This window comes from Uloborus diversus, chromosome 3, assembly GCF_026930045.1.
Source record: "Uloborus diversus isolate 005 chromosome 3, Udiv.v.3.1, whole genome shotgun sequence".
NCBI lineage: Eukaryota > Metazoa > Arthropoda > Arachnida > Araneae > Uloboridae > Uloborus > Uloborus diversus.
Genome location: NC_072733.1, coordinates 143,875,462 through 143,887,480, shown reverse-complemented (window position 1 = coordinate 143,887,480; position 12,019 = coordinate 143,875,462).

Here is a 12,019-nt window from a genome sequence, read left to right as displayed (position 1 = left end):
AACAGGTTTTTTTTTTTTTTTTTTTGCAGTGTAATTTTCAAATGAAAGGAATTTTGACCATAATTAATTTCTCTTATGGCTTTCCATTTTCGGTTTATTAACCATTTCTCTCATTTACCCTTTTCACTCTATTTTGTTTCGTTAATGTAGACATTACAGGAAATGGTCGCTACTTAAGCATAAAAGCTTCATGTAAACAACCATTAGTGTTATTATTTACAGCACGCACGAGAGCGTATCATAAACTATTCTTACCTAACAGATGACCTTAATGTCAACTTGTTGACATGTATGATACTTGCATAATGTATTACTTCCTATGAGTAAAGCGAGTAATAATTTTTTCTTGTAATCCAGTAAGGCATATAGCATTGTCATGCATATTGCATTGTCAATTCTTTTGTTTCTTGACCTAGATAATGGTTGTGAATAACGCTGACTGTCGCACAAGTTAGACCGGGTATAAATGTTTTACAAACAATTTCAGGAATGTAAATTTAATAGAAAGACATAAAAAGTGTTACATGAAACCAATGATGGTTTTTCAAATTCATGAATTTTAAACTGCAACTATATCATAAGCACCCGAGACAGTTTTGACGCATCATGTTTTTTTTTTCTTAATATTTATCTTGTTACCTGAAAGAAGTCAGTCAACAAAGACTACTTTCCAAAAAAAAATGATTCACATTCCCACATTTGAGAAAACTAACAAAAAAGTGGATTTGTTTTACGCATTAAAGTTTTTAAGTTTTTGCAATCAAAGATCTCACTTTAAAGACATTATTATTATTTTATTTATTTATTTATTTTTTTGGAAACATTCCTTTTTTCTCTTTTTTGAATTTCTATGCTCCACAGTTGGTTAATCTAAAAGTTAGTTTTAAATAAATTTCTAGTTTTTGAGTATATTTTCAAAATTGAAAATAATACCAAACTTACTACATAATTAATTTACCCAAGTAATCCTTAATACATAAATTAACTGTGAAAGCATGAATGATCTATGCTGGTATCTAGGTGAGCAATTACTGTATTAAATGAAACAATTATTTCAAAAATGTAATATTTAGTATACCCGGACATAGATAAAAATCGAAAATTATTTTGCGACAGGAAACAATTTCAGGCTCCAGAAAAATCGTTTCTCAGAGTTTATAGGACAATTTAACGCAACATTGCTTCTGAAATATTCTTGTTCTGAAAAAACTAGTCTCCAAAGTATTTTTCTAGTTCGTCAGGATTTGTCGGACTACGTATATGTATATATATATATACTGCATTCATATATATATATATATATATATATAATATATATATATATATATATATATATATATAATATATATATATATATATATATATATATATATAATATATATATATATATATATATATATATATATATATATATATATATATATATATATATATATATATATATATATAATATATATATATATATATAAGGGTGGTCCTTATTTATATTGGAATTTTTTTTTTCGGAATTCAACAAGTGACGCCCCCTAGTTTTGTGACACTATAATAAAAAGTAATCGGTGCAAAATTTGAACTTGATCGGTCAATAATAACACGTGCCCCTAGGACGTTGAACTTTAACACTTTTGGTAACTTTCCCACAAATAATCGAGTTTTTACTTCAGATCCCGTACATCGTTTTTCCTATGTTTGCAAAATATTTTTATAGCGAGGTAGCCTAAAATTAATCTTTATAATTACTTCATATCGTCTCAGAATAAGAATGAAATATTGCTTTAGAAACTTTACCTTAATCGTACGCTTTTCTCAATGTATCTCAATCATGTGCATTTTTTTTCCCGATTGTCTTGGAGTGTCTGTAAAATACAAAATTGCTTTTGTGACTCATATTTGGTAACTTGATTGTGAAATTCTTCGATTAATTGTGCTCCTCTTTCAGTTGTATCATTCACAACTGTCAGCATTTTAAAGATATCTCTTCCCTTTAAATAACTTCCTTCATTTTGCCATGAATCAGGATCAAATAGGAAAACATCTTTTGGTGTTTGTAACTTATCAAACAGTTTTATTGACTTGTAATTGATTCTATGAAGAGGAAGATTTTTACTAAAAAAGTATTCCGAATCATCTACTGTTATTTGAAATTTTTTATAGTCATCAGACACGTCTTCCTATTCAGCAAGCATTTTTTTTTAAAGTAGTCTTTTCCTATCTTCAAAGTTAATTCCTTCATCCAATACGTACAAAGCTACTAGTTCATCCCCTAAGTATCATAAGTGATTTATGAATTTTTCAATCACTGCTTCTGCTGCATGTTTGTCATCGTTTTGTACGCAGCATGTTTTTTAGAAATTACACTTTATATTAACTAGTCGACCCGTGCGGAACTCCGCACTGTGCTTTGAATCGTTTCGTAAGGCATTTCGCTCTTTAAAAATTTCAAAAGAAGAACATTATGAAGAAGAACCGAAAAAAAGTAAGCGCAAAGAGAAGGCATGTAATTTAAAGACATCAGTAACAAAACCTCGTTAAATACAACGTTGTGATAATTTGATCATCGCTCACCTTTTGGTCGTACATATTTTCAATGCAAACATAAATATCATTAAAAGTGGCTGAGTAGTGACTCGTGAAAAAGCAATAATTGTGCATGTGAAAAAACAGGTTGTGGCAAATACAGTCCTGCCCATGTGAGCATCTGACAGGAAAAAAAAGAAACATTAAAGAGATATTTATTGGTACGTATTCGAATTGGCGCCATTCTGATTAACAGCCTGACACTCCAACAAACCTAGCAATTCCTTTTCGAAAGCTATTCATTGAAGGAATGCGTAGTAAAAAACAGCAAAACAGCTTTTTGCCAAAAAAAAAAAGTAACAATAATAATAATAATAATAAGATCATGCTTCTATATTTTGTCATTAACCAGCATGATACGATTTAAAATTATTCGTAAAGCATGGAATTTGATTAAAGAATAACGAAGATCTCACGTAGCGATTGAAATAAGCATTCTAGAGAAGTAATAATTTAGATTGAAAATAAGTGTTTTTATTTTTGAATATTGAACTATTTCACATAGAAGATTGCTTTAACCGTTACGGCTTAAATGCCCAGACACGTTTCTCCTTTAATCGAACACTTAAAATTCAAAACCAAAACCAGTTGAACTGAGTTCGTTTTTTAAGTGTAATTTTTCGAACGTAGACAAAATGTTTTTTTTTCAGCAAAAAGCAGAGGAGTAGAAGATGATTTCTTGCTAATGAAGTTGATAATAATTTTAATGCTTTATATCGTATTTGCGCGAATAAAAAATTAAAGGTTTACTGGGTGAAACTCGTAGTTTTAATTTGGCGTAGTATTTTTTCATTTGTACAAAAGGTTGAACACTGCTATTAGAAACATCTACATTTCAGCATACAATGAAAATGTTTTTCTGCACAAAAAGGATTTCCTTTAGGTAAATCTAATACTTTTTTATGCTTCTATTATGCTGAGTGATCTGGATGTAGTCAGAGCTTAAAAAAAAGGAAGAAAACTCTTCAATTAACAGTCAACTTATCTGAATGATAACTGTAGCCTACATAAAGGAGTCGAAACACCAAGTAGCATTCCCACTGCATTTATTTTATTACGTGTGTATGTTATGAGTACATGTAATGCGTAATACTAATATAAATTTGATATTATGTCGAAGAGCCCCAGCTTAGCCGAAGTTCAGATAGTTTATAGCCGAACGCTCTACCGAAAAAAACTTATCATTTTAAGGGGGTCCGGGACACATTTTGAAATTTTTTTTATTATGTACTTTAGAGTTTTGAAATTTTTTGAACTGATTCATCATTTATTTAATAAGCAAAATCATAACATAAATATGAAAAAAAAATATTTTTTTATTTAAATTTAATTAGTTTTTTTCAAAAAAATGGGGTTGCTTTAAATTGCTATAACTCAAAATATTGTTGGTCAATTTTCAATTTTTTTTCAAAAAAGTATGCACAAATATCTAAGCTTTAATTTTTATTCGGCGATTTTAAAAATATTGATTCAATAAAAATAAAAAATATTTGAAGAAAAATTTCGAAAAATTCGAAGATACTTTTTTTTAAAAAAATCATAATTTTTGCAGTAAACGTTTTCTTCAAATTCGCCGAATAAAAATTAAAGTAAATTGCTTGAAAAAGATATGCTCCAAGTTTCATTACTTTATTTCTATCGGTTCCTGACTTATAAGAGTTTGAATGCAAGAAATCGGGAAAAATTGCATCATGGAGAAAAACGCGTTTAAAATTTTAAAGTTATGTACACATTCGTTAGATGCATGCAACAAAAATAACTGTAACTTTCGTTCTATTTAAGGTAGAAACAAGATTCAAACGTCCTCTTAAGCAGAAAAAAACGGAGCAATTTTTCAAATTATAAAAAAAAATTGCAAAATTTGAGGATTTTTGTGTCCCGGACCCCCTTAACCAAAGAACTAATTCCAGTGCTTTTAAGCTTTATTAAAATATGAACACACACACACACACAGGCTTTTTTTTTGCCGAAAGCGACGTAAAAAAATTGGAAAACTGCATTAGAACTTTGCAAAAAAAAAATGCATAAGAACTACAGGCTGCATCAAGGTTTTCAAACAGCAAGGGGCGTTTTGGAAAACTTGATTTTTCGACCGTAAGTCTATTTTTCTTCATTAGCCAGCCTGATAAGTTTTAAAATGAGAAGGTAATAATATATAAGATAAGATATTGAAGAGAAATGTTTTTATTTTTGAAAATTTTTACAATTCGTTACCGCAGGCTGCTTGAACCGTTATGACTTAGATGGCAGCACGTGTTCATCATTTTACAGCACGGTTAAAATACAAAATAAATTGAACTATGCTCTATTTTAAGCGTAGCTTTTCAAATGTAATAAACATGTGATAAGCTATTTTTTTTTTTTTTTTTTTTTTTTTGCAAAAAGAAGAAAAAATATATATTTTACCCTTCAAATTGAGGTAGTAAATTTTTTATTTGTACAAAAAGTCAAAAACTGATTAGAAGAATATATATTTCAATATACGATTTATTATTTTTTTCTGAACAAAAAACAATTCTATTGTAGTCTGAAATCTTAAACCTGTTACTTATATTTTCGCTTACATTATGCTTTAATTTTCTTACCAGAGCCAAAGCTTTAAAAAAGAAAAAAAAAAAAAAAAACGTACAATTCAGAAGTAATTTAGCACAAAGCCACATCAAGTTTTCATAACAGCAAGGAGTGTTTCCTTCTCATTTATTCTGTTCCCTCACATTTGTTATTCACTTAATTAAGTGTTCATGCAAAGCGCGATATTTCTCAAATTTTTTGATGCAGATTGTCCGGACGTGGGCCCGAACACTCATTCTCCTGGTTGCGAGGAGAACGCTCTGCCGATCAAGCTATTCAGCTCTGTCGGTCGTAGTGCAAGTTAAAATTATAAGTTTAACCAAAAACCTCATTCTGGTTCTTTAAAAACAGGTTTTTTGGATGAAAAAAACAATTTTTAGACCGTGGGTCTATTTTTCGTCAGTAGCCAGCACGATAAGCTTTAAAATAAGGTGTAAATCAAAGAAATCGATCAAGAATTGAGGAAAATCTGGCGTAGAAACCAAAAACAGGCTACAGAAATAATATATAAGGATTTAAAAAGCCTAGAATGGGTTGCTGCGAAAAACTATAGCTTCATACAACATTTAACTGTAAAACAGCATTTACGGGCAATCTCTTCATGTAAGGTCAATTTAAATTGTTTCCTAAATATATAAATATTCAAGCAATAAATTCCTTTTGCCACCCATCTGACTCACAGATAAGCTTCAGGTTGCCGAAAACATACGAGTATCCCTGTAGGAGAGAGGATTTCACTAAGAAATATTATTATACGTTATGAGAATTCTCTGTAATATTTCTTAATTCCGCTTTCTATGAACAATAATATGTCATCAAATTTTTCTTTTAGGATTTAAGTGGTATTTGTAATTTTTGAATTTTGAAGCGCTTAAATAATGGAATATCGAGTCTAGAACTGAAAAAGGAAAGAACTTCTTTAAAGACACTCTGCAGTACGATTTCAAGTGCATGATGATATCAATACAAATGCAATATATCACCGTTCAGCTTTTACTCTAAAAAATTACATGCACAATTTATACGGCCGGTATTGTAAGCCGCTGTATAAAACACTACAGCTTGAACAGTTAGCAATAAAGAGCAATCATCTAAGATATCATATACAACTGAAGAAATATCTCAGAAATTCTGAGTAGCTGTTCAACTAGTACAGTAAAATTAGGCCAAAAAATGGCCAAACCCAAACATCCAAAAAAAAAAAGTGAAACCTGTTGCAAATTACTTCTTACCCTTCCAGCAAGAAGGGGTAAAAAGTCCCAGCACTTTGCGCGTCGGGTTTTGGGGGGAAGGGGGGGGAGACGAAATAATCCTCTATTTAAATAAAAATAATTTCTATTACTTAAAAAAAATTCTGAAACCTCGCAGAAACCACTCTATAATAGTAAAACAATAAACTCTCTCATAAAAAAATTCTAATTAACCGGGGTGTACAGGCGGGGGGGGGGGGGGGGGGGGGGGGGGGGGAATGGGGGGGGGGGTCCATGGAGCAGCTTTGCGTCATTGGAATTTTTAAGGCAGTTTTTTCAAGGGGTATTTCTTTCTTTACTGAGGACTTTTATTCTTGATGGGTACTCCGTCACACTTAAGGGGTGCGCCATCGCTTTAAGGGGGGGGGGGACCCTGAATTTACATTCCAAAATCACAGTGAGTGCACATTTGCAGTGAAGTTCACGAAAAAATTTCCCTGACTTAAACTTTTCTGAAGAACAAAATGCCTCACAATGATATGGTAATGTCAGAATAATAATTCTAAAAGATCTAAGCGAGCTCAGTAACCAAATTATTTGTGACTGGAGTTATTAAACTGTTTAGAGCGCTGGAAAAAAAAATTCCTGTGCAGCATAAAAAAAGTCCAAATTGACCAAAGTTTCCCTACTTCTTCTTGATTAACTTACTTCAACTTTTCTACAATCTTTTGCCATCACCGTAAGGGTGGGACAAACCGGAATTGCCAATAGTGAGACGGGCAATGCTGAAATTCTGCACCCTCTAAGTCGGTGGGGGTTCTCATTTGCAAAAACCAAGCTACCTCTCTTTTACGCAGCTGGTTATGTGAATTATGCTAAATATGCGGACATATACTTGCAACTCTATCTGAAACTTTTGAGTACATTATGCAATAAAAAAAATTTGATCATATCAAACATCAGCTATCCATCGATCTAACGCAGTGACAAATTCAGGTGGTCTAGAACCTGTAGTGATTCAACGATAGAACAAGTCTTGATGAGAGCAATGAGCAATACATCAATAGAATGCTAAATATTTACACCTTTTTGTCTCTCAAGTTTGGAAATCTCAATCCGTTTCTAAAGCCCCAGAAGTTTCTTCCCTCTCAAGTTGGTATGGGTATTGCTCGCTGATGATAAGGTGAGTTGCGATAAGACCTTTAACGTTCGGGTAGTAACATCAAATCATATTGAAGTCAAACAATTTTGTGGCATTTCTTTGTAAAGGAGGTAAGCAGTTATGTCTTTAGCTTCTGTTACGAGAGTAGTTACTATCTGTAAAGATGTGTAAGCCCAAACCATCTTTTACACCGAATGGTATGAACAGTAAAGATGGAATAACAAATTGCTAAAAACTTCTGGTACGAGTTATGCGCTGATCCTCCATCAGTATTCGATGAATCTGGTTTCAGAAGGAAAGAAATCCTGTATCGTTAAAGTACTATTATCTGAAGCAAAAGATTCATCCAAAATCACAGAACGAACAGCTGGTGTCATATATGAGGCAGTGAGAAGCAAAGGGATGTAAGTGGACATTTTCAAGTTTTGAATAAAACGCGTTTAAAGATAAGATCCTAGGTAAACTTTCATTGATTTTTTTTTTCTAAATCATGCTGTATAGAAGCAACTACCAGGTCTACTAGGACCATTTCTTGCCCCAAGATATAGGAGAGGTTCACTAACCATTTGTACTGGTTATCTCCAAATTTTTAATTTTGCCCTTTGCTTCTCACTGCCTCATATGTAATAGAAGGAAGATACCCGCTTGAACATATTTTTGGTAATGATATGTAAGTTTCAAGGAAATATGCCAGCAATGCAGCGTGTAGGTCACTTGTAAGTATGGGAAAGCTAGTGTCATTTTTGATGGGTGTAAAGAAAGCACCACAGAAATATAAATGAAGTCCTATTACAACAGCCAAGCCTTCTGCTCTAGAAGACTTTCTGCGTCTCAAATCTTGTGCTTGCTTTGAGGGGTTCATTGGATATACTGAATGTTTGAAAAGTCTGAAAGTAGACTGAAGTGCTCAATTATATGCACAAACTGTGTTATACATAGCTGCAACAATAACGATTTTGTTGAGGATCTAGATTCCAAAAAACATCTTGATAACGAAGACTTTTTGTTACAAGCTTAGGAGAAATCATTTGAAAGCAAAAAACAGTTCAGCGTTATTTTTCTGGCCATTTAATCAAATGTGCACCATCAGAGGGGGGGGGGTGAGGACAATATTTTAGTACATAATTTCGTTTTGGGACGTGAGCTACTGTTCTTATGGGGTGGACAGTCCTGATTTATGCATTTTAGATTTGCATGAAATATTACTTCTACTTGAAATAAAAGGTGGGGGGGGGGGGGGGGGGTGAGGATTTATTTTATTTGGCAGAGGGGGGGGGGTGTTGTAGCTTTGAGAGGAGGTGCACCATCGCTCTTGGAAAATGGACACACTTGATTTCTAACAATTTTCTTAGCATAAAATAATGTTTCCATATGAAATGTATGGAGGGGGGTTCGGGGGTACTGCTTCGCTTTACGGGGATAGGGGGGCTCTGTAGCATTTGTGGGTTTTGTCATCCCTCTTGGGGGTCAAATACCTTTAATTTTATGCTTTTAAATTTAGTATAACATAATATTCTCACTTTAAATTTATTCTAAAAATTCTGAAAAAATACTCAAAACTGCAATTTTTAGATGCCCCCCATTCCAAAACCCGACGCACAATGGGGTGGGACTTTTTACCTGTTCTTATTGGGAGGGTAATAAACAATTTGCACCAGGTTTAGCTTTTTTTTTTGGATGTTTGGGTCCGACCCCTATTTTTACTGTACTAATTGGAACCTGAAGCTATCAGGGTAAGCCTATCGGCGTTTTTTTCCAGTTGCATCTGGATGTAGCTTTGTATCCCAGGGAATAACTAAAAAATCTAAATTTAAATTCATGAAATCTGATTTTACCCCTCGAAGATTTTCTCTTGCTCTCTTAAGGGATGTACGATTGATCATAAAATTATTTGGAATTAAATTTACTGCATCTACATAGGCTGTTAATAAATGAGCAAAATCTTTGTCCCTAATATGGCATTTGTCTAACGTTGATGAAATGCGAGAAGATCTCTAAAGTTGTCAAGCTTTTTTGCATTGTGGTAGACCAGATATAGAAAAAAGTCCAACATGTTAGGATAGATACCCATTTCGGTTTCTAAATCTTGTGAATTGGAGGAGAAATTTGATGATAATAAAGGACTATGTGCTGAAATAGAAGACAGTTTAAAGTACAGATTTTTACATTATTCCGATCTGGAATTTTTTTTAATTTATATTTTAGATATGGAAAATAGAGTTTATTTTTATGGTAGGGTAATCGAGGATTTTTCAAAATTTAAATTATAAGAAAGCATAAACATTTAAGTATATAACTAAAGAACAGCGAATTAAAATGTAATTGTCATTACTTATATTTATAACATGGAAACCTAGTGATTCTATTTGCCACACCTATTACATACACGGAAAATTTTCTAAATCAACACCCCCAAAGCCTGGAGGAGGCAATTTGTTGTTGTCAAAAATCATTCATTAATTGCCTATTGCCTAGGCCATTCATTAATGGTCTTTAGAATCCATTGTGTCCATCTTGGTGGAAAGAAATATTCCCCTGCCGCTTCGTTTGAAACGAGCTCGAATAGTGGTATGCCTCTCCCAAGGTCATTGGTGTACATGTACCCTATGTAATATGTAAAATTTTAAAGAATGAAAGTGAGAGAATGGTTGGTGTGGAAGTAGCACCATCTATTGAGGTTCAAAATTACTTTAAATATGAAACCTATTAATATTTTTACATAAAAATGAGAAAATCCGCAATTTTTCTTCAAAATTCAAAAAAAGGGGTTCCTAGGGGCACGTGTTAATATTCATGGATTGACTTAAAATTTTGCATGGATCATTTATTTGTATAATGGAACAAATTGAGGGGGCGTCGTGTAAAATATCTACAACTTCAAAAATAAGGACCACCCTAATATATATATATATATATATATATATATATATATATATATATATATATATATATATATATATATATATATATATATATATATATATATATATGAATGCAGGACAAAGTGAAATAGTTAAGAAAACTTATCTTTAGGGAACTGATTGAAAATTTGTTGTAAAACTTACAGTACATTCAGAAAGATCAATGTATTTCATTTTAAAAGTTGCATTAAAACATTATTTTTCATTTAAATTTATTCCTTAAAAAAAAGGAAAATTTTCACTTTTTTATTCTTGGGGCAAAGTAAAAAATGAAATATTTTTTAAATAAATTGCTTCTGATTTGATCATTAAAAAAATTTAAAATGAAATTAATGATAAAATATGAAAATTAAAGAGTAAATGAACACATAATGAAACAATAAACGAATAAATAAAGTAATTCGTGTATGAGAAAGAATAAATGGGTGAAGAAAGTAGTAAATGAATAAGAAAATAGGCAATTGAAGGAATAAATAAGAGAATTATTTAGCGATGGAATATAAATGAATTTATTAATAAACGAATACGCAAGTGATTTAACAACTGATTAAAAAAGTAAACGAAATAAACTATTTCACTTTCCCTCCTTCACTTTGCCCCGTATGCTGTTTTCATTGCTATTGCGAAATAACTGCAAATGTTATGCTATGATAAGTTAAAACACACTGCAAAAGGTCGCACTATTTGAAATATCCAACTCTGTGCGTGCATATAATTTTTAAACATTTTTAGCCGCTGTATTTCAACCCGAAAAATGCAATCGACTGCGAGTGTAAAGTGGTATAAGTCACAAAACTCTGCGTATCATATCTTGGTGAATATTGGCCGTAGTAATGTTAAATGTTTTGTAATTTCATTATTTTTCTTACTTGTAATTTCCCTAAACGCAATGTAAGGGACTTGAAAGCTATGTAATAAGTTAGATTTCGAATCCCTCTCCCCCCCCCTTTTTTTCGCTCCAAACTTTTTATACATTAACTCTGCATCTAAACTTTTTGCTACTGGAGGAATGCATCTAGGACTAACGGGTGCAAAAATAGAAGTCTTTCAGTTGAAACGGGTATACGCTGTTTACATATATCTATAAATATATATTCTGCCGTAGAAAATGAAAATGCATACAGAATCCACCTACTAAACAATATTAGTGGAGTCATAATAGGAAGTAGCAATTACTTTATAATAACATTAAAAAGAAACGATACTTTTTCAACAAAATGCTGTCATAACTAATTTTAAGATGCTATGTAAGATAGATTCTTTCTTGAGACATCAAACAGCTAGAGAAAGAGAGATAATTATTATTAAATTATTTAAATACTTCCCTTTTCCTCCCCCTCCCAAATTCTTAATTAAAATACTCATTGGGCTCATTTAAACCATATTTTAATAATGCTGAAGAGGAGTGAAATTGTTTTAGAGGAAATATTTCAGTTAAGGAGTTCTTTTTTTTCCTCTGCCAACAATTTCTCTGCCAACAACTTCATTTCAGCATATCAAACATATATACAGCTGCTAAATAGGTTTCTATACTCTACTCTTAATATTTTATATGGTCGGTAAATATTAGGGTTTCCAATCTCGCGCCAATCACAAAC